This window comes from Cyprinus carpio, chromosome A9 (genome assembly GCF_018340385.1).
Source record: "Cyprinus carpio isolate SPL01 chromosome A9, ASM1834038v1, whole genome shotgun sequence".
Lineage (NCBI taxonomy): Eukaryota > Metazoa > Chordata > Actinopteri > Cypriniformes > Cyprinidae > Cyprinus > Cyprinus carpio.
The window spans coordinates 24684871-24709050 of record NC_056580.1 but is presented as its reverse complement, the minus strand read 5'-3'; the positions used below and the strand labels follow the sequence as shown (position 1 = coordinate 24709050).

The 24180-nt window shown below is 38.1% G+C and overlaps 2 long non-coding RNA genes and 1 pseudogene across 3 annotated transcripts; all 3 read right to left on the bottom strand.

Moving 5' to 3' along the window:
• Positions 1-1018: 1018 nt before the first annotated feature.
• On the bottom strand, positions 1019-14409 carry LOC109053034. Of its 2 annotated transcripts, XR_002011625.2 has the most exons (4): positions 14337-14409; positions 12250-12289; positions 12094-12145; positions 1019-1262 (listed from the first exon to the last, which is right to left on the bottom strand). It is a non-coding gene; the product is annotated as an uncharacterized LOC109053034 (long non-coding RNA). The 2 variants fall into 2 exon arrangements; XR_006160861.1 differs by lacking the exon at positions 14337-14409 and having other exon boundaries at positions 12250-12487.
• On the bottom strand, positions 6472-7882 carry LOC109053035. The gene is made up of 5 exons (XR_002011627.2): positions 7837-7882; positions 7492-7567; positions 7206-7384; positions 7022-7059; positions 6472-6919 (listed from the first exon to the last, which is right to left on the bottom strand). It is a non-coding gene; the product is annotated as an uncharacterized LOC109053035 (long non-coding RNA).
• Positions 14410-15012: 603 nt separating the features above from the next.
• Positions 15013-17656, bottom strand: LOC109053048 (annotated as a pseudogene).
• Positions 17657-24180: the final 6524 nt, after the last annotated feature.

The following is a 24180-nucleotide window of genomic DNA, read 5'->3' as shown; positions in this document are numbered from 1 at the left end:
GCGGAGATTGCAAGGAAGTAGCTGTGCCGACAGATTTCAATAAAGCTAACAGGAATTCCTCACGGAGGTTTTTCAAATTAATAGTCCAGTTGAGGAGTCAGGGTAATCATTCTAGTGGAGCTGTCGGAGCGTGGCTGCAGCTACTGAATAATGAATATGCCGGGCACATTCGGTGAAGGGACAGACAGTGTTTGGACATCCGTTAGACCTCTGTGTTCTGCTCAGCTGTGACCTTAACAAGCTGCTGCCGCTGCAGACAGGTGCAAGTCAGCGCCCAGTTGAGACTCCAGCAAAGAAAACATGTAAATGTCATGGAGAGTGTTAGAGAACTCTGGGAATATGTGCTATTCGTAAGCACAATTACAGTAATGCATTTCCTCAAGACTCTTTGTTGAATAGAAATTACTTAAAAATACTTATTCAACAAACTATATTTCTCCAAATACATTGAGTTTTTAAAGAAATAGTTTAACCATAAAAAAAATTTTTTTTGCAATTCAACGGTAAAATTCAAATTCAACTGTTAATAAGAACATTGACCATGGACTATATTTTAGTCATGTAATTTTAGGCTTCCATGTGCATTTTCTATTTTTTATCTAAACTCAATTAGTCATTTAAAGCAGGTAGATTTCTCTACCACTAATAGGGCAGCTTAGGGTGGCATGTTCCCAGGGACCAGTCAAGAACCGGACTCGGACCAAAACAAACAACGCATAGTGAGACCAACGCATAGTGAGAGCAGCTGAGAAGATCGTTGGTGTCTCCCTCCCCTCCCTCCAGGACATTTATGGAACCCATCTAACCCGTAAAGCCCTCTGCATCCCAGGTGATCCCACTCACCCGTCACACAGCTTCTTCAGCCTGCTGCCATCAGGGAGGAGACTGCGGAGTCTCCAGGCCAGGATCAGCAGACTGAAGGACAGCTTCATTCATCAGGCTTTTAGGAAGCTGAACTCCCTCCCACCTTGTTGCCCCCCCCCCCACCCTCCCCCCTTATGTATGTACTGTACATGTGGAAGAATTGACAATAAAGCGGACTTGACTTGACTTGACATGAATTGATACCACCGCAGTACAGACAACAAATCTGTTGTACCACCATAGTAGAGGAGATCAGGAGCGATAGGGATCAGGACGAAGCTGTTATCATACCTCCCTGCCACCAGTGGAGAGCACAGAACCCGATCCGGATCGCAGGTGGGCCGGTGTTTGCCTCGATCACGATTCCTCCGCTCACTGAGGGTCTGTCCCACGGCACACTGCGAAAAATGATAGTTCTTTATTTACAGACCTGCATCCTCTAGCTTGAAGCCATTTGTTATTTTTCCTGTCACAGACTGTCTGTCATAAGTCCAAGCAGGCCGGCATGGCATAAAATGAGAAACCTGGAGTCAAGAGGAGATAATGAGAACATTAAGGAAAGGTTCATTCTTATAATTACAGTGCAAGAAAATTATTTGTTTTGAATTGCTTATAATACTCCCATAATCAGGATATTATTCTTACATTCTTTTACTATATATATATATATATATATATATATATATATCACAGAAATATTAAGAGTAGTATGGTAGCATCCTGTAGCATCCTGTTTCAAGCACAAATATATATATAGTATTTATTTTATCTTGAATTGGGCCTAGCTTATTTTTTAATTTTAATTTATTTTTGTCTTTTTTAGTTTTTTACATATATTTCTTCATTTATTCATAATATTTAGATTTGTTTTTATTTCAGTTTTAGTGTTAGTGATTTTAGTACTTCAAGACTTTAAAATTTATTTCTATAAGGTTCCAAGACAACATTTCTAATTCTTAGTTTAAGTTTTTCATTTTCAGTTAGCTTCATTCCAAATCATTTTGCTACCTGCTTCCTCTAATGAAAATAATTTTTCAGATTTTTCATTTACAATAACAACACTGGTGTGGCACACTATGGTGAGCTGATCATCTGCTTGGAGGGAAGAGACATCTATGTGCGGATGCTGTTTGTTGATTACAGCTCAGCATTTAACACCATCATCCCTACCAAACTTATAGCCAGACTGAAAGATCTGGGTCTTAACAGTCACTTATGTAACTGGGTCCTGGACTTCCTGACCGGCAGACACCAGGTGGTCAGAACTGGCAATCACACATCCTCCTCACTCACACTCAGCACTGGTGCCCCACAGGGATATGTACTCAATCCTCTCTTGTACTCCCTGTTCACTTACGACTGCTCTGCTAAGCATAGCTCCAACATCATCCTCAAATTTGCTGACGGTACTTCTATCCTAGGACTCATCGCTAACGGTGATGAGACATCCTACAGAGATGAGGTTAATGCACTCACAGCATGGCTGTGCTGATAACAATCTCTCTAAACGTCAGCAAGACCAAGGAGATGATCGTGGACTACAGGAAGTCAGAGAGAGAGGGTCACGTTCCTATTCACCTCAATGAAGAGAAAGTAGAGACAGTTAAGAGCTTCGAGTTCCTTGGCATTCACATCTCCGAGGATATTTCCTGGAGCCTACACTCAGAGATCATAGTGAGAACAGCCCGTCAGCGGCTCTACTTCCTGCGGAGGCTGAAGAGGTTTAGCATCTCCTCTAACATTACGTCAAATTTCTACCGCTGCACTATAGAGAACATTCTGACTGGCTGGATCACTGTATGGTACGGCAACTGCTCTTCTTTCGACCGCAAAGCTCTTCCGCAAATGTGGTGAGAACAGCAGAGCTCATCACTGGACATAAACTCCCAGCCTTACAGGACATCTATCAGACTTGCTGCTTGAGAAAGGCTCGCAGCATCATCAAGGATCGCACTCACCCTGCTCATCACCTGTTTGCCACACTGCCATCTGGCAGACGCTTACGATCCATCCGATCACAGACAACCAAACTGAAGAACAGCTTCTATCTTCAAGCCATCAGACTGCTTAACAGCCACCAATCCTTCATCTAGAACCGGAATACATGCTGCTCTTAAGTTTATTATTTATTGTACTTGCACTGCCACTTTTAATATCCTTTCATGTAGTTCAGTGACACTCTACAATGACATTTTGGACACTGCTCTACTCCAATATACTTATATCAGTACCTCAGGACTACTTATACATCTTATTGTATATGTTACTGCCACTTATTTGTATTTAATGCTCTGTCTGTGTTTATTGTTCTGCCTATGGTCACTGAAGTCACTCAATATCTCAGTGCCCTCCACGTATGTCTATATCTGTTTATGTATGGTCCTGTTATTGTCACTGTATGTCTGAGCCTCATCACAAGCCTTTCAATGCCCAGTTTTCCACAGTGTTATCTATGCAAATGATAAATAAATGCCTCTTGACTCTTGGTTGGTATATTTCTAACAGCTTTGCACACTGTTGCCCCTAGTGGCAGACAGCTTATCCTACAGTATGAAATGGGGCAAATGTGTTTTTATATGACTATTTATGACTAAAATGAATCTTAGACTGCAATAATGAAATAAAATTCAAATATAAACCTAGTTCCTTGTGTTTTAAAAGATGTAAAATGTGAAATGTATAGGACTACACATGTACATGAAGTGGCCTGAGATTTGGAGGTGGTTAAATAGATAAACAATGGATTTAAATCAGTGTATTTGTTAAAACTGCAAAGTAATATATACAAGCCACACAAACCCAATATAAACCAGTCAAACTAATATTTAAAGGCCATGTTTAACTGAACACAATTATTCTCAGAGGGAGGCAGTGGGCTGTATTGTGTTTGTCCACTTTAATTGCAAATGTGCACTGAGCTTCGAGGACTGCTTATGAAGAAGCTGAATGTTAATTTTAAGTGGTCTCCTAGGAATTCAATAATTTAACTGACAATATGATATTTCCTAACCATAATATAGGCAATTAGGGGATAAAGCACATCAACTGGAGCATGACAAGCAAAACAAGCTTGTTTGAAAAATCTAACAATTCCAAAACAATGATTTTAGGCAGAGCAGTTCAAAGGTTTTGCATTCATTCCTGTAGCTCCAACAGTAGAGCATGGTACTCGCAATGCCAAGGCCATTGGTTTTGCATGAATGCTAAAGGTGCAGACAATTAGCAGTTGAAATGGGTTCAAAATTCAAAATTTTATCAAAATCAAAATTCAACATTTTGGAAAGCGTTGTTCTTCCTTGCCCAGACTCAACGTTCACATGGGTTGCCATAGGTTGCCTTACCGGTCACCCCCCATTTTCTGGCATGGAGACACAAATGACATACCCAAAATAAAAAGGTTTCTGCCTTAAAACTGCCTTATTCATGATTCTATTGTTCTAATGAAACAAGCCTTTCACACATCGGCCAGGTATGAGACATTATCCCCATTATTCTTTTATCATTATTCTTTTGTTTTTATTCAGTCTTTATTAGACTTTGTTGTGGTATTTCAAGGTTTACAAGGCCACATCGCTTGAATCCCAGTATCCATTTACCCAAATATTATCAAAAGTCTTACTATAAAAATACAACAAAACATTTTCTTACGACCTTACGTGAATTATTATGACAAAATGCATTATGAAGAAGAACCACACTTATGTAGCTGCATTAGCACTAACATTAGCATCAAGCTACATAAGACAATTTCTGAAATTATTAGTACACTTTTACTCAAAACTCACTTTAAACCACCAACAAGTGTTTGTAATAACTTCCTTTTGCGATCAAATGTGGAATTTGGTCATTTACTGTTGTTAAAATATGCTATTTATAGCCTTTTATATGCTGCACAAATTAGCATTACAGATGTGCATAATAATTATTGTTATAAAAAATGCCCCAAATCTCAAGAAAATCACATACAAACCATATACTATCATGAAACAACAATAATCTGGGGCCAATGATGATCCTTGACCACAAAGGGGTTAAGAAATAGGGAAATTTATCTGCTAAAACTGCAAGTAAACTATGCAAGCCACACAAACCCAATACAAACCTACAAATCATGACATGACAAATAAAAGCAACATGTGTTCTAAAATGAAAGTGATGCATAGCCAAGTATGGTGTCCCATTGTCTGAATTTGAACTCTGCTTGGGACCCATCCAAGTGCACAGACAGCGGTGGGTAATGAACACACACACAGTGAACACTCAAGGGTCTCACCTCAGTCGTGGAACAGAAGGTGGAGGAGGGCGCTGCACATTCACTCCACCCACCCACACAATCCCTGCCGTTACCGAAACTCAAACCAGTGACCTTTGGGTTACAAGTCTGACTCTCTAACTATTAGGCCACAACCGCCCCAGTCGGGCCTAAATCAGCTCTCCTTAGACTGGATGGAATCAGTCTGTGACGCAAAAAATTTGAAATGTATGCCCATCATACACTGTGATTTTCTGTGAAATACATCAAACTCCAGTTGACCAAAATCTGCAGACAAATTCTGACTTCCAGACTACAAATCGTGCAGTGTATTTCTGCCTTAAGCAAACTTCTAGAACAGTACCGAAAAAAAGAAAACTGTTTATGTAATTATTTAAAATAGCAGTTGGTCCTTATTGGTCGTGCTACCAAGACAACTTCTGCAAACAACCACTTGTCAGATGACATCAGTGCCAACAAAACATTAGCTTTTTAGATGCATGTTAATCAGATGAGCGGTGTGCATTGAGAAGGCAAATGATGTGACCTGTATTAGACTGAAATGATTTTCACACTGTCTAGACAGCTTTTTTTCTGAGCTCATAATGAGACAAACATGCTTTTCCTTTCACTAGCAAAATGTCATCTGTCAGAAGAAATCAGCATGAATGAGGTGGGAGGGATGCACTGGGGCAGTGTCCATGCATGAAATGCAGCATGGACGACTAACACATGCATGACTCTGCTGACTACTAGCAGCTTTGTCCTGAGATGTGTTATGCACCACAGATTTCAAATCCTTCTATTCAGAACGATACGGTGGCATCGTAAACACCAAACTAACAAAAGTGCGTTTACTGGCAATATTCTGATGTGCTTGAACAGATGCAATTACACGCATGGAGCCGGTCCCACATGTGTCCGTGAGGGAAGGATGCTGCTGAGGCAGCAAGAAGGCATTTGCCGCACTGACGCACCGTTCAGTTTGGCAAATTGTCATTGCAGACATTTCATTTTAAGACAGAACCAAAACTGACCATATTTAGTTTCGTAAAGCACTTTCCTGGTCTTATTGTGTACAATAAAACATTGAATATTATTCATATAAAAAAAATCTTTGTAATCTTGCATTAAAAATGGGATAACTTGCTCCACCTTTGAATTAACTTTCCTTTCAGCTGATGTCAGAAATTCTTTCAAATTTTTAAACCCCTTCTGAATCAGTTCTAGTATATGCAGCTTATAATTAAACAATTTAAAGGAATAGTTCACTCCAAAATGAAAAACTGCTAAAAATCTACTCACCCTCAGGCCTTCCAAGATGTAAATTTAGCATTACATTACTAATTCACATGACTCCAGTCCATCAATTAACGTCTTGAGGTAAAAAGCTGTGTGTTTAAGAAACAAATCCATCAAGGCATTTTAACTTTAAACAGCAGATTCTGACTAAATTAGTCCATAATAATGCTTATTCTAGTGAAGTCCCCTGTTGTTTTTCTCACACAAAATCCACTTACATATGCGTTTAGAACTGTTTTGGACTGTTTCCGCTTGTAAACGGTTTTCTTAATCAACACCTAAATACACCCTCATTAACTGAGTTTGGAAGCTTTTCCCACCAAGAAAATTGAACCAAAGGCAACATACTTCAATGAAAGAAAAACACTATAAACACTGCTTGGATCCATCTCAAAGAAACTCATTCCATTTAATGCAGATCTTTGGCTGCGGTGCCACTTTCTGCTTTGTCAGCCACTCCTACTCCTCATGCCATTCAAAGCACTGCAGGCCCAGGCTAAACTACAGGAAGAGGAAACACAAAGGGCCTGTGTTACACTACAGTTGACCTCTCCATAAATCAAAACATGCACTAAAAAATGAGTATAAAGAGGGATTACACACCCACTTGCACTGCCAATCACAGCAGGATGGCAAACACCCTGAGAAAAGAGAGAAAAACAGCAAGAGACAGATGTGCATCAAGAGGAAATAAGAGCACTGATACAGAAAATAGATTTTTCAGCATAGCTTTCCAGCATAAAAGCAGGGCCGAAGCTGTCCATCAAGAGTTTTAATCCATTTTTACCTGCTCACATTATCATCTGAGTTTGGAGTCCCTCTTGAGAGTGAAAGGATGTCATTCAAAAGATGAGATTTTCACATTGGTCTGAAGGATCAGCAGATGGACTTAATGAAAATGCAAATTCATTCTCTGCCAGGAGGTGCTTCTGGACCGGCAGAATATAGCAGTTTCCCCGGTAACATCTGTAAACAAAGCAGCGCTGTGCTTATAAACACTACTTTATCAGGCATTATTGGTAAGTTGAAATTAAAATGTAAGACTTTAAGGGCCCTGGGAACACTGTATTTACCCAATGATATATTGTGGTAGCTCAACTGGAAAAAACACAATAACCCCTGGACGTCAGGCTAGCGATTTTGCGAGCCCTGCAAAAAGTATGTCAAATGTGAAGCATGAATGTGCAGTACTTATGGAATGGTGGACAATACCTGGATGATCTACTGCAACCACTGAGAATTTTTAAGTGCGCAGCAAGTGGACAATTTGCTATCCCATAATGCCACATGAGTTGAGGTGCCATCAGATTTAAAATGGAATAGGAAAACCAAATCTCTGACTTGGTGTTGCACAAATTAAGCCATGCTGATAATAATAAAAATATATCTATATATAATATAATAGTGAAAAAACAGACCTGAGGAGCACTGGGCTAAAGATATCTCCAACTGTTCTTCTCAAACACTGCAAGAGCAAAAAAATACATTGAGGTACAAATGTACTTTAGTGCGAATAAATATGCTGCGCATTACATGAAGCTGCTCTTTGTAATTAAACTGATCCAATTAAAATTCTCTGATAGGAGTTTATCTCTTCGCCAGTAACAAGCACCCAAGGTACATGAAACAAGAGACAAGGGGAAAAAAAATGGAACAGGTTATTTTTTCTGTCAGGCATTTCATTTTAAGAGCACAGGGTGCTTTTGCGCCCCCAACTAAGCATGAAATTTAAGTAATATGAAATTGAAAGTTAAAGAATTTACCAGGTTTTGAAATTCTCACATATTTCAAAATGCAAAAAAAAAAAAAAAAAAAAAAAAAAAAATTTTAAAGTCCAAAATGATTGTTTAACCACATAAGGTTAATAGGCAATGGAAAAAAAATACAAATAAAATAATAATATATATTTATTATATATATAATGTTGTCAATTTAATTGTGCTGTCGTTGCAATAAAGGTTATTTCAGACATATCAAATTACTGGATAGTACAGAAGCTAATGGTTTCTATAAGGCCAGGGCTGTTTTTCAGTCACAGTCCGTCTGTACGTGTCAAAGTTCAAATTCAAGTGTGATCACCTAACCATGAGTACTAAAGGAGAATGGTATGTTTCTGTCCTCTCCCTCCCTCCCTATTCTGCCAAAAAGTCCAATTCAAACTTTTTTTTTTCTTTGCGTGTGACCTAGTTTAGCAGCACCACTTTCCAGGTGAGCTTAGAAGCTTCAGCCCTGATGAGTACTTGTGGATGTCATTTCTGTACAGGATTTTTCTTTGTCTGTTTTCTTTGTCTGTCAGCTGTGATGTTTGTGTACAGTATTTGGTTTGTCATCGTGGATGCTGTCATATTACTCTCAGCCTTAGACAGCAGAGCCGCTACAGTCCTTCAATGACTGTCTGGTGCATCTGGCAAGCTCTAATCTGATTGGCTGGCCTAACACAACTTCTGAGAGTAAGGACAGACAGGATTTTATCAGTCTTCCCGGAAACAAAGTGTTTATCAAAAGTGCTTGTTGTATTAACTTTGTAAAGAATGAATCACAGGAACTCCCAATGCTTTTGAAAGATACTAAGTATCGCTTGAGGCACTTAGAAGCATATTAAAGGAATAGCTCATCCAAAAATGAAAATTTACTATCACTCAGTCCATCCAAGATGTAGATGAGTGTGTTTCTTCATCGAAACAGATTTTGAGAACTTAAGCATAACATCACTTGCTCACCAATGGATCCTCTGCAGTGAATGGGTGCCATCAGAATGAGAGTCCAAACAACTGATTAAATCATCACAAGAATCCACAAGTATCACTGTCAAATCGGTTATTCACGATTAATCACATCCAAAATAAAACTTGGTGTTTATGTGTGTTTACTGTGTATGTATAAATGCACACACATACATGTAGATATTTATACATATATATATATATATATACACACACACACACACACACACACACACGTGGTCTATCCATCTCAGCCCCTGTCAGCAGCACATGAAGTCCTCACAATGCAGTTCACAATGTCTCAGCTAGTATTGAATGCACCAGTGTCTCAGAGTCTTACCAATATAGCCCAAGGATGGGGACACTATGTACACTGTTTTTTTTTTTTTTCATAAGTCAGTTCAATGTAACTGCACATCAGGAGCATCATCAATCAAATTACACAGACTTTCATAAAGCTGTCTGGGAATAAACCAGTAAATCTGTCTTCACTGTGCATTTGAAGAGAGAAAAACCTCCACATTTCTATAAATCTATGACACTAATCCTGGTTAATCATTTATAGGAAGTCCTGTGTGTGTTAATGACCCGTGAGCAATTTAATGTGAATTCCCAAGTTAAGCATGCACCTGGCTAAATGTTGTGATTGTTTGCTGAGAGACGCTCAGGGTGGGGAATTGGAATGGGAATAATGGGATAGAGTCAATTCAGAAAGATGAATTGCTCACAAACATGCACACTGCCTGCAGACAGGATGGTCTATCCAGAGAATGTTCCAGAGACAACGGCGCTGCGCCAGCACAGCGGGGACACTCTCCAAGGTAAAGTTTGGAGCAGTCCATTAAAATGGTAAAACAATCATGAGCAGGCGGTGATGGAGTGTAGACCATTTCACAGTGGTGTATGGAGAAAAAGACTTATTCCTCCCCCTAAATGCAAAAGATTTCCGAGAAGGGGCATGTTGTATGCACAGTTGGATAATAAACTACTAAGTACCATGCAGAATCACCCTGTCTGATTCATTTCAAAACAATGTGGTGATAAACACTAGTGTGTTATGGACACAGTGAGAAGGAGATTTCATTACACAGCTCTTAGGCTGCACACAGGCCTTGTCATCTACACACTCATCTACATCTTGGACAGCCTGAGGGTTAGTAGATTTTCATTTTTGGGTGAACTAATCTTTTAATATGAACTTCTCAAAAAAACATGAGGAAAAAATAGTTTTAACATTAATGAACTAACAATATTTGTAGATAAAATTGAATATATAGAAATAATTGGTTCAAAATAAACATGCATACTGTAATTAGATGTGAATCAATTCTTTCTACATTTTTCTTTATGTAAAGTTTATTTTTATATTTTCCTTTCTTTGCAGTTTGTACATGAACGATGAGGAAAAAATATAATGAACTTGAATCAAATCACATTCTATTCTAAATATGCCACTGCAGTAAAAACATGCCGTACATAATGCAATATCCTAAACCATCAACAATATGGTAAATAAGTTTCAAAAGCATGAAGAATTTAAAACACATTAACTTCTAAACTGTTTATAATGCACATGTATTACTATCATTTATAAAGAAATAGTTTTCACATGCTGAAATTTGTTTGTCTTGATACTTTTACGTTTAAAATAACCTAATATGAGACATAAAAAGACTAAAAGAGAAACAATGGTATATAATTCATTGTCTTGATTAATTGTTAAAGAAAAAGTATGATTGCTGCACACACCAGTATCCTACATGCATGTCTATTCTTGTTCAAGTCAAAACAAGTAGGCAGGCTTGTGCTAAATCATTCTGGAAGCTGAGAATAATAAGCCCAGCAGGGGGTGGAATGAACAGTGAAATGTTGTCAATTATCTCAAAATGTAGAACAGTTGGATCCAAATTTCAGCTGAGAAAATTTATTTTCACTCTGTGAGTGTTAGGTTTTAATCACAGCCCTCATACAACATATGATTTGAGCTGAATTCAAATCATGTGCTAGTAAGCTAACTATAAGTTACTTGACACAGCCTTGCCTGAACAGGTTACAGGCTTTCTGTAAAAAAGAATGATAGAACGAAAGAAAGATAGAACAATAGATAGACAGACAGACAGAATGAAAATAAGTAAACTAAAGAAACAATGTCACTAATCAGATAACCTTTTACTCAAACCCTCTGACTGATAGCATAATTTGTTATAAAAGACTTTGTCAAAATGCAAAATAGAAGCATCTTCATTAGATACTCAGACATTAGGACTCCCCTTCAGATGTGAAATTATTTCTCTAAATGGCAAAACAGCAAACTGAAAGCTTTTGAAGTAGACTGTGCCTCACGCCAAGATGCAAGTCAAGCATCTATGCATTCTCCAATATGGAGGAAAATAAGTTCATAAACTGCACATCAATTCTAATTAAATAAAGGATTAAAGATGCACTATACGCATTTCGACCAGATCCTGTAGTGCCTGTGCACATATCAACAGATCAATCCAGCATCTGTGTGTTGTATTGACAGAGCGACTTTGAAGTAGCTTTTCCGGTCAATGTCTGAGATCCACATCTATGGGAGTCAAGATTTCTGCACCCAAAAAAATATATTTTTCTCATTTTTTTCTCTTTTTTTATTTTTTTCTATTCTAAATCACAAAAAAAATGTGGGGCTACACACACACACATTTTTCGTTCTTCAAAGAATCTTTAGATGAAACATTCTTAAAATAACCACTTGTTTCTTAGTATTAAGGTAATTTTAATAATCTGAAGAACTTTTTCCACTTTATAGAATCTTTTGTGCAATGAAAATGTTCTATGGATGTTAAAGTTTCTTCATGGAAACACAGACACCAATAAAGATCCTTTATTTTTCACATTATTGCTAAAATAATAAAACAGGTCTCCCAAACACTGCTTTAGGCTGGGTAAACCGTCCTTTTCCACACTCACCAATGATGATGCGGTGTTGGGCTTTTTGGGATGTTCAGACAAACAGAGCAATCTGTTGATAGCACCACAGAGACAAAGTGTTTATTAGTAGGGTGAAATCATTTTTTATAAATTAGGATAAGAGAAAGTATTTAACATAAAAAACACCTGCATTACCTTGTGTGGCCTTGGGCTCTCCATTTATTCTTAAATCTGCCTAGGAGAAACAAATGAGAGAAACAATCTCAGTTGTGATTCATCATTCCTATGGGAAGTGATTGAGAGGGCGAGATGCAGTGAAGAAAGGATATTTTAAGCTAGAAGTCAAACTGATGAGCAAGAGGTGAGAATATGTATGAAGGAGACAGAGAGACACACTCAAAGTGTGTTTGTATTATGTGTACATGAGTGTGTGTGTGTGTGTGTGTGTGTGTGTGTGTGTGTGTGTGTGTGTGTGTGTGTGTGTGTGTGTGTGTGGAGAGAGAGACACTGAGGGATGAGGCAGAAACTGCTGCTATTTATATCCCCTTCAGTAGCTACAGGGAACAGCCACCATCTGCATAGAGCAGGCAAAATCAGAGCCCAAATTTTCTCAGGATATTCACAACTGGTATCCACATGGCTTCTGATATACAAGCGGAAGCCGATTCTGGTAATAAAGAGCATGAATAACAATGTTCAGTTATACTGCAGTATTTTTATTAAATATTAAAATTGGATTTATGCAGAAGGCTCCATTCACCTCTGTTTGAGATGGATTGCATGCTCGCTTACATCAACAGCTTTCTGCTGGGAGCTGGCCCCAGCATCTAATACTGTCAGAGTTGCCGTTTATACACTTGGGCTATTTATACAGCAGCTGCAGCTTTTAATAGCTCTGTTCACACCTTCACACCATCCTGCTGCTGCTGCACTCATACATACTACTGCAGTGATCTGTACTCAGCACACGGAACAAAGGTGGCAAGGGATGAAGAAAGGCCGACCCGACCCCCCCTTAACCCCCCCCCCCCCCCCAAAAAAAAAAGAATTGGATTATTGCAGAAAATAAGCTCTGTGACCAACAAAAGTTAGATTCTTACACGTTGTTTTTCATAACAATCTTCACAGATTAACAACTTTGAATCCTAAACACAATCGGCAGAAGTAAAAATCCCTTACTGTAATTTGTACACTGCAGAGTATTTAAAAAGTAGCAAACTAGTATTTGATTATCAGCACAGCCACACTCTATGCAAGTGTGGCTTTTATAGTTGCAGTGCTGTTCACATGACAGTAACTGTGAATTAGAGACTCAGGAACAAGTCTTTAGGGCCCCCAGACCTAAAGGAAGAGCAGTTTCCTTTCAGATAGGATCGTGGATATTCCTTGAAACAAACATATCCTTAAATAGTTTATTTAAACTAACTGACAGCAAATTAAATCAAAAGGGGCCAGAGACAAATGACTATGGTTTGACTTGGAAAACTACCAAGCACAGGTGTTAATCATAACCGAAAAAAGCATGGCCAAACATAAAGACCATTTATTGGTCCAAAACCACTCTCAAATCCCAGATATTCCTTCTCTGACTAATGTGTGTCAAAGCAGTGTGATTCCCTCTAGCTTGAGCAAACTGCTTCCAAAAACAAACATTTTACGCACAGCAGTTTCAGGCCACTTGGTTTAAAGAGCACATCTGTGACATTCTCTAGCTTCTAGCTCCTCAGTTGTAAACTAAAATCCTCATGTGAAAACCAGTTTTGAAAACATTTCCTGATGAAAATGAAGGGATGAATGCAAAACGTCTCTGCGCATCAGTTTAATCACGCTAATATTTTGTGTATAAAGTAACTATTTTGTTAATGCAACTTTGTACTTGTGGCCTAAAAATCCTTGTGTATAAATGAGCACTATAATGCTGCCATCTAGTGACAAGCCATGAATAGTTAACCAGTAAGTCAGAGTCAAACTGAAAAATTAATGGCGTTCATCCACCTGGTATCTCAAAGTGCTGCAAGTCACTGGATGCACTAATGTTTGCCAAGTTAGTGATGCCTCGAGTCACTTGGGACACATTGAAGTTTCCAGTACAACACTTGTGTTGTTAAGTCTGACTATAGATAACTAGTAATGGCAGCATGAAGACACATTCAACCATATACGATTACCACTAACACACATGTGCAATATTCACACGTCTGTTTTCTTGACCCCCTTCCTCTTCAGTTTCTTTTGCGGTAGTAGGAGGTCAATATACAGACAGTGATATCACTCGTTCTCACTCTACTTTCTTGACCACCTTCCTCTTCAGTTTCTTTTGCGGTAGTAGGAGGTCAATATACAGACAGTGATCCAGCAACAGAGAGAATACCTGACAGGTAGTACAGCACTCAACCACCAGAGAAAACATCTTGCCCTGAGGTGAAACACCACATTGTCATATAGGGAATTTTATATTCAGACCACACCATTTGAAACTTGTAATGGAGTATTACCTGACAGGTAGTACAGCACTCATAACCAAAGTTTACCTTCTGTTTCAGCTTGGGGAAGTGGACACAAGCCCAGTCAAAGAGATGATTAGCAAACCTCTTCTTGTATTTCTCATATTCTTCACCCCTTTCAGGCTCATTGACTTTGTTCCACCATTCAAACCATTTTGGATTGACCATAGTGTGGATCACCATACGTGACTGGCCTAAAACACAAGCCACCCAAGGTTTGTTTGCATTGTTTTGGATGTACATTAGTGTGAGAAATTTAACCTGGGAAAGGAGTGCATGAAGTGGGATCCTTAGCAGAGGGGAAGGAAACGTACATCATGGGGATGTTGTCAGGTGCGATGTCCTTGTCTGAATCGAAGTACTCCTTCATCCTAAAGCAATAAAATTCAATTGCTAGAGAATAGATGCATTTTAAATGCAGAAAAGGAGTGATTAATGGACTTGTGCACCTATATCTCATCCATGCTGTTGCTCTTATAAAGTCGGATGTTAGTTGAAGAGATGCCCATAGTTGCATTAAAGCCTGCAAAAATCCTTTGCCTGGTTTCAGAGTATGCAGATAGTCTTGGACCTCTGGGAAAAGCAGATGTACACATTACCCCAGAAAAATCTACCCAGTAATACAGCACATCATGATAAGAGTTTTAGCAATTAGCAGTACAAGGTACTGAAGACATTCTTCCACTTAGCCAGATTTGCCTGAACCTCTGGAAGCAGAAGTTTCTTGAAGGTGGTGAACACGCCAGCATCAGAAATAGTCACAGGAGCCAGAATTTCAACATCTTTACCTCTGGCCTTCACGGTCAGATTACAGAGGTGATAACCCTTGTTTTATGCATCTGCAGGTACTTGAGGCCCCAATATGTAATGGACACCACAATCTCCGCAAACTTACAAGTGACCTTGTAACATGAACCCAACACATATACTGTGGGCCTGTCAAAACACCCACACTTGTGGTCCTTGCACTTGACATGACGCATTTCCTGCATTCAGCACAAGTGTTCAAGTGACCATGAAGACCACAAGTGTGTAGATATTCTCATTTCCTGACGGGACACATTTGTAAAAAGATCACAACACTTTAAAAAAAGCTTTTTGACTTACAATAGTTTGCATTTTATAATAAACTTTAGTTCAGTAGTCCCTATAAGAGACAACTTAATTTAGATTGTCATTCTTCTAATTAAGTGATAAGCAGTAGCAAATGTTGTACAAAATATACTCATCTTTGCACCACGTTCTACTAACAAATTATGTTATAACATCGGCAAAAACTATTTTTTTTTTCCAGAACAAGACACACGGGATACACTTAGCCTTAAAACATGCCCTGAAGTGGTTTAAGTGGGTGTGGATTTAGTGTGCATTAAGGGCACTGCGCTTTGGTGATTTTTAAGACCTGGGACAGTTCCTGTGGCGTCCACATAATCAAGTGGCCAAGACCACTGGTGTGTGTATTTGGACAAGACCAGTAGCTCACCATATGCACCTTGTTTTACATTAACTAGAATGCTGGACACAGGTGCATTTACAAGGACTTTCCCTCCAAGCTTCTCCAGAACCTGGATGATGTGGTACAGGATCTCACTGGAACCACCCTTTGGATAGTACACCACGCTTGGAGTGCTGCAGGAAGAGGGCGTCCATCATGCAGCAGGAGTTTTTGGGTGGGACACCTTGGAGAAAAAGTTCTAGTTAAAATGCTCAAATACATTGAATGCAAAATAAGTTTGGAACAGGAGCAGGCATTCTACTGTTACCATAAAATATTTGAGAGAACACTGTGAGGAGGTCCTGGTTGCTGGTAAGAGACTTGACCATGTCTGTTTTACTAGTGCGGGAGTACCTGAAAATTGGTGATATTAAATCAGCGATTCCACTCCACAGTATGAAGCGAGCAAACCAGAGTGGAACCATCTTCAGCATACACAGCAGATGGATCTTCTTGGAACAGATCTAAGGAAGACACAGTTTACAGGACATTAAAAGGCCATACACTGATGTACTGTAGGATAGCTAAAAGCTTTAGAGCATTGAACAAATACCGTCATGATTTTGAAGAGCTCCTCCACTGCTTTAGTGTCCTTGGGAAACTGCTTCTTTAGATGAGCTTCCATCTGCTTCTTACCATTGTATATGGTATATTCTTTACACTGATTTCCTGTACCGATAACAACCGTGTCCACATGGGAACCCTGCTCAGCAAAATGCACCTGGCCATCAGTGATCAGATCCAATGCAACTTTCAGGAAGCCATTTTCATGAAGTTGTCCAATATAATGAAAGCCTGACAAAAATGTTCATTGAGTACCAAGTCAATTACGCTTTTGATAATTTACGCAGCTCAAACATCACTGGGGGGCATCTCACCACAGTCAAACTCAAAGCCCTTCTCAGTGAAGGTCTTACATAGGCCTCCTGCCTGTTTATCTTGCTCCAGCACCAGTACATTCTTTCCTAGTTTGGCTAAAACTGCCACTGCTGTCAAACCACCGATACCACTGCCAATCACAATGATGTCCAAGTTTTTGGGTACTTCAAATTCATCAAACTCTATAAACCATGAAGTAACATTAGTTAGCAGTAGACATTTATCACTTGCACCAGTGCATCTCAAATCTGTCTGGGGACACCCAATCACTGCATATTGTGTATGTCTCCCTCATTTAACGCACCTGATTCAACTCATCAGCTCATTAGTAGAGACTGCAAGACATGAACTGAGTGCGGCCTACAAGGGAGACATACAGAATGTGCACTGGTTGGGGGTCACCATTACAGGTTTGTGAAGCATCATCTTGCACAACACTACTTGCAAACTAAAGCTTACGTACCTTTCCGAAGAAATCTGTCCTTTTTGTTTTGGTCTACAACTAGTGGGCCTGGAGGACTGATGGTCCCCTTGCACAATCCACTTCTTCTGCCAAACAGATACCAGTATGTGCCACGAGCCCAATCCACAAGCCATTCTAAGAAAAGCAGAATCCACCACATTCTTTAGCTGAAGGATCATCAGGTGTTTTCAGTTTCAGGAATGACTGCTAAGAGATTAACCTTTATTGAGGTGTTGAAAACTCAAGGAACTGCTCTTCCCAGGGACGGCAGCCAAAAGTTTAGTGTTAGTGATTGAGTTAAGGCCTTATTTATTAGTCTACATTGTGGGTGGAGAGAATTAGCTTGCTTGACAATGATTGGCTTGACCTGACAGTTTAGTAGACATGGGAATGCATGTATTTTTCCTTCTTCTTATTATTATTATTTGGTGAAAATTTTTATCCAAATCAGCTTGACCTGCTGCATGATTGCATGATCCCTATCAACTTCGTCTGAGAGATTTGCAGACAGTCAAACAACAAACATTAACCCATGCAATCTCTTTAATATCACTGCATCTGCACAACTGCATCTGATCAATTATTTTAAATTGTTTAGTTGATAAATCAGATCATTAATTTTCTTTAAACATATCTTAAGATGATTGTTTGTAAAGTGATAAATCGGCACTATTGAATTGTTTGAAAAATAAAACAGACTTTGCAAGACAAGTATCATAAATTTTCATATGCTGTTAATCAACACTGAAGTGGGAAAATGTGTTAGTATTGATAGTATTGTTAGTATCATACAAATGTGCAAATGCGTAAAAGCAACCATTAAAATTCAGTGGTCGATAATACATTAGATAGGATAGCTGCACAACCACATACAGTGGCTACATTTAAATGCAAAGGAATTGCCTTGCAGCCCAGTCAGTCAATGGCAGTGTTTTGTGTATAAAGGCAATTCAGGCTTCCAAAGCACCATAACATGTCAAATGATCTACAACAAATCCAAGTGGGCTTTAAAGAGCACAAAGCTAATTTTTGTGATTACAGGGGAGACTGGGAATCATACGTAAAAAAAAAAAAAAACTGCTTCTTTCCATCCAACTGCATAGACAGAATTTTTAGTATAGGAACTGACTGGTTGTTGAATTGAATTGCTGGATAATTTAATATTTGTCTGTTTCTCTCATACTTCTGTTCACAAAGGTACTGTAGGTAGCTTTTTTGCTTAGCACTAATGGGAAATAGTGAAGGGGTGACCATCGTTATGCACCACTCACTTCAGGCAGAGCATTTGAAATGAGCACTTTGTAGGGAGCAGGGCAATTAGAGTCTGAGAAAGTCAATTCCAGACTTCTATTTTTTTCTCCATTCTTTAGAAAAAAAGAAGCAAATAAAATAGAAAAATAAATAAACAGTGCATATCACAAGAGACAGACAATAATATTATGCTATCATGATTGAAGGTATTGATGATTTGCGATTTATTTATATATATATATAGCTATATATATATATATATATATAGAGAGAGAGAGAGAGAGAGAGAGAGAGGTATATTCTTTATAAACACAGTAGCTTATACATGATACTCTTGTGTTCACTTTACTTCTTGATTAAAGTTTTCAAAGTCTTCCTCACAATATTAAAATTTATTGTGAATTAGTAAATTTTGATAGTCGACAGACCTGGGAATTATGCAAGGATCCTATTTGTGGACTTCAGTTCGGCCTTTAATACCATCATGCCTGACCTTCTCACAAACTCACACAGATCTCCATGCCCACCTCCATCTGTCAGTGGATCACCAGCTTCCTGACAGACAGGCAGCAGCTAGTGAGGCTGGATAAACACGCATCCAGGACTATCTCGATCAGCACTGGCGCCCCCCAGGGATGTGTGCTCTCCCCACTGCTCTTCTCTCTCTACACGAATGACTGCACTTCAAAGGAAAGGACCCCTCTGTCAAGCTCCTGAAGTTGCAGACGACACAGTCATCGGCCTCATCAAGGACGGAGATGAGTCTGCTTACAGACAGGATGTTAAAGAGCTGGCTGTCTGGTGCGGTCTTAACCTGGAGCTTAACATGCTCAAAACTGTGGGGATGATCGTGGAATTTAGGAGAAAACAGTTTTACTCTGCCGTCATTGAGTCCATCCTGTGTTCATCCATAACTGACTGGTTTGCTTCAGACATCAAGAGACGACAAAGGGCAGTCAGGACTGCTGAGAAGATTATTGGTGCCCAGCCTCCAAGATCTTTCCATCTCCAGAGTGAGGAAAAGGACAAAAAAAATCACCTTGGACCCCTCACACCCAGCCCACTCTCTCTTCAAACTGTTGCCTTCCGGTCGGCGCTAGAGCACTGGCCACCAGAACAGCCAGGCACAAGAACAGTTTTTTTCCCGCAGGCTGTATTCAGCCTGAACAATTAATCTTTCATAATTATACATCGTCCATCACAACTAACATACTGTAGTTATCAATCTGACATATTTATACTAAACTGCACATAACATATCATACCCTAACCCTACCCTATACTTTATTTTCACCTTTTTGATTATTTCCTTAATTTTAATTGAAAATAAATGCTTTAATGATGTGATACGAGATTTGAAAAGGGAGAAAAAAAAAGTTTGGCAAAAGGTGAGATCGAAGACGGGTCAATTGCGTCAAAAAGTCAAGGATACACACTTAATCACCTGCACCACTGGAGCTGATGAAACACCAATGCCAAAATGCCAATAAGGCAGTTTATTTGGACAAAGTATAAATAGACACTCCATATGTTTTATTCCATAATAAGCACAATTCATGTAATACATTTAAACTGAGCTATTTTAAGACCATCTCCGAACTTTCTACCATGACTTGTTATTTTGTTTTAAAATTTGTCATTGTGTTTTCTGATTTGTTCACAGATTGATTGTTTTGCATTTAGTTGCTTGTCATGGTATCGCATAAAATGAAGGTCAGTATGACCTTACTCCATTACAAAAGCAAAACATTTAAAAATAGAATTTTGATTGATATGAATCATTTGAATGAATGATTTATTTCTGTCAAAACAGGCACTCATAGCTTTTTTCATTTACAGTTTACCTTCTGTAAAAGGTTATGGTGATTATACAGCATTTAAAATAATTGAGGCCCTTTAAGATCATGTATAACCTGTAAAAAAAAGACAGTTTAAGACAATCGGTGCTCCCTAAAACCAATCTAGAACAACTAACATCAAGTACTTTCTATTTTATATCACTTAATCTGTACTTATATTAATTACTCGTCAAGAGTTCATTAATATACCTTACATATACTTAAAATCCGATTGTTTGTATAGAGATAAACTGGCACTACTGCATTGTTGTAAAACAGGACATAGCTGAGCATGCAAGTCACATATCATTAATACAGTCTAAGTGTTGTTGAAAACACTAGCAAAACTACTTTATTATTTTAAGTACATGCACTTTGTGAGTTTGGCTTACTCCACCATGCCCACACCTCTCAGAAGATGGTGCTATTTTCCACAAACATTCAGAAATACTGTTAATTCAAAAGTTCAATCTCCCTAAAACATAATGTGCTGTGAAAATAGCATGCATGTCCCGTCAAAAATGTTTGATTTATATTTGTTTTTTTCTCAAAACAGCATATGTGGCTGTTTCAGTACTTTTATTTTGTTTTTGTAAAATGCTTATATTTTAAAACCACAATAAACCCCGATTTATATTTGTATATTTTGTATATTTTTGTTAAATTATATAGGCTTTTATTCTTGACATTGGTGAAATCCCCAGCCAATATATGTACAAGTATGCCCTAATACACTGGAATAAAACATCTTTTTTACAGCACTCCAGATAATGAATCTGAGGTCATTAACAGTGCAAATCTCACTTATTACAAAGTGATATTTGGGTTTTGCTTATTAGGGTAGTGTAACAAAATCTGGGGGGAAAAAATCAATTGTGAATGATCTGCATAAATACATAACTTTAAAACTGTGAAGTGTGAAATTTCTGTATATCAAACAGAATTACAAATAAAACACTCTCTTTAAAACACTCTCCTGTTTACTCTTGTTTGTCAAACTCACACCATTGGTTCACGCCAGACAGACTGCAGTTCTGATTGGTGCCACAAGAAGCCCAGAAATTATACACTTCCCTTTAACACAAAGTCAAAACAGGATTCTTATTTATTTTTTATTTTTTTATGTGTATGCAAATTTGTAACTCATGTCGAATCACACTTGTATGGTTTAGTCAAAACGTTTTTAAATAAACTTAAAGTTTAATTTCACAGAAAATATTGCAATAGATATGACTGGTGACTGTGTCAATCGCCCTTCACCCACTGTTAAAAATATTTTTAGAAAAGAGCAACACAAGCTACTTCCCTATTTGTGGTTTAACTTCCTTCTTCTGAAACTGATAATCATCATTTTATAACCACCACACAAGCAGACAGAAATTGTGTAGAGTAGGATGATTCAAATTTTAACAACTGTTGTCCTGTTCTGGGTGTGACCCATCACAGGAAGTAAGCATTTGTCAAGTTGAATGTTCATCTTGTATTAGCTTGCTGAGGATTTTTAACTAAGCTGTGAAATTCAACAGCAGTACAGAGTATGAAAAGACAATGCAGAAAAGCTGAGCGGATGTGGTAAAACATGAAACTTGAAATTCACTATAGCATCTATAAAGACAGGCTTCATGCTTTCAATGTGGAACTAGCCACAGCTAGACCGAGTTTCTTCTCAAACCTTATAAACAGTAACTTAAACAACACTTGCACTCTTTTTGCCACTGTTGAGAGACTGACAAACCCCCCAAGTCAGATTGCGAGTCAAATTTTCTCAGACAGCAAATACAATAAATTTACTTCCTTCCTTTCTGAGAAGATCATTAATATCAGGAAGGTGATTAGCACATCGTCAAGTTATGCAGTGGTCGGACAGATTCGACCGCAATATCAAAGATACTATGTCTATTTTTGAAGAAATTGATAGCAAAATTTTGGAAGAAACAGTGCAGCACCTAAAATCGTCAATCTGCTATCTTGACACACTTTCTTTTCAATCTTTTTTCAAAAGTGTGCTTAACTGTTTAGAGGCAGATCTCTTAGAAGTGGTGAATGCCTCACTTCTTTTTGGAACTTTTCCAAACTTCCTGAATACTGCAGTTGTTAAGCCCCTTCTGAAAAAGAGCAATCTTGATAACACCATTTTGAACAATTATAGACCAATATCAAACCTTCCTTTTATAGGCAAAATTATAGAAAAAGTAGTTTTTAATCAGCTGACTTAAACTTAAATGGATACCTGGACAATTTTCAATCTGGTTTCCGACCGCATCAGAGCACAGAGATATCGCTCATTAAGATAATAAATGATATTCGCTTAGATTCATTCAGTAGTCATGTCAAATCAGTAACTAAATCAGCATACTATCATCATAAAAAACATTGCAAGAACTAATTGTTTTGTTTCCAGTCAAGACTTGGAGAAACTTGTTCATGCCTTTATCACCAGCAGGGTGGACTACTGTAATGGTCTCCTCACCGGCCTTCCCAAGAAGACCATTAGACAGCTGCAGCTCATCCAGAACGCTGCTGCCAGAATTCTGACTAGAACCAGAAAATCTGAGCATATCACACCAGTCCTCAAGTCCTTACACTGGCTTCCAGTTACATTTAGGATTGATTTTAAAGTACTTTTACTCGTTTATAAATCACTCAATGACCTAGGACCAAAATAAATTGCAGATATGCTCACTGAATATAAGCCTAACAGAGCACTCAGATCATTAGGATCGAGTCAGTTAGAAATACCAAGGGTTCACACAAAACAAGGGGAATCTGCTTTTAGTTATTATGCCGCCCACAGTTGGAGTCAGCTTCCAGAAGAGATCAGATGTGCTAAACATTAGCCACTTTTAAATCTAGACTCAAAACTCATCAGTTTAGCCGTGCATTTATTGAATGAACACTGTGCAATGTCCGAACTGATTGCACTGTATTTTCTGTATTGCACTGTATTTTAACTGTCTTACACTGTCTTAAATTCATTTTAAATCAATTTTCTATAATTTTCATCATTTTTAAATTTCTTATTTTATTTTTGTTATTATTATTATTATTATTATTATATTTTTTGAATGAATATTTTACCATATTTTATGTAAAGCACTTTGAATTACCATTGTGTACGCAATGTGCTATATAAATAAACTTGCCTTGCCTTGCCTAAGCTGCAAAAATGGCAGGTTACAAACCTCCACATCTTCCAAATATAAATTAACACATTGGTTCTCAATCCAATCCAAAAAAAAAAAAAAAAAAAAAAAAAAAAAAAATACAACCTTCTCTCTGAGCATAAGCTTAATGAAATTTTACAAAATACACTATATTTTGGTTATCACCAGCATTCTTACAGTATCCATCTAGCGAGGATAAATCCCAAAGCTAAGACTCTCATGAGTTCATATACTGTCCCTTTGCAGATCTGTGGAAGCAGGGCCGCCGCTCCCTATACGCAGAGCACGCAGAGTATACAGTTTTGCACCAGCTCCCAGGGGGGCACCATCCCAGTTGCTCTCAAAAAAAAAAAAAAAAAACTTATGTTCTATATTAATATTAACATATACATATACAAAAATAAAGATCTAAACATTAACACACAACAACAAATTATCATTTATTTCTGTGATGCAAAGCTGAATTTTTAGGATCATTATCACATGATCCTTTAGAAATCATTCTAATATGATGATTCATTATCAAAGTTGG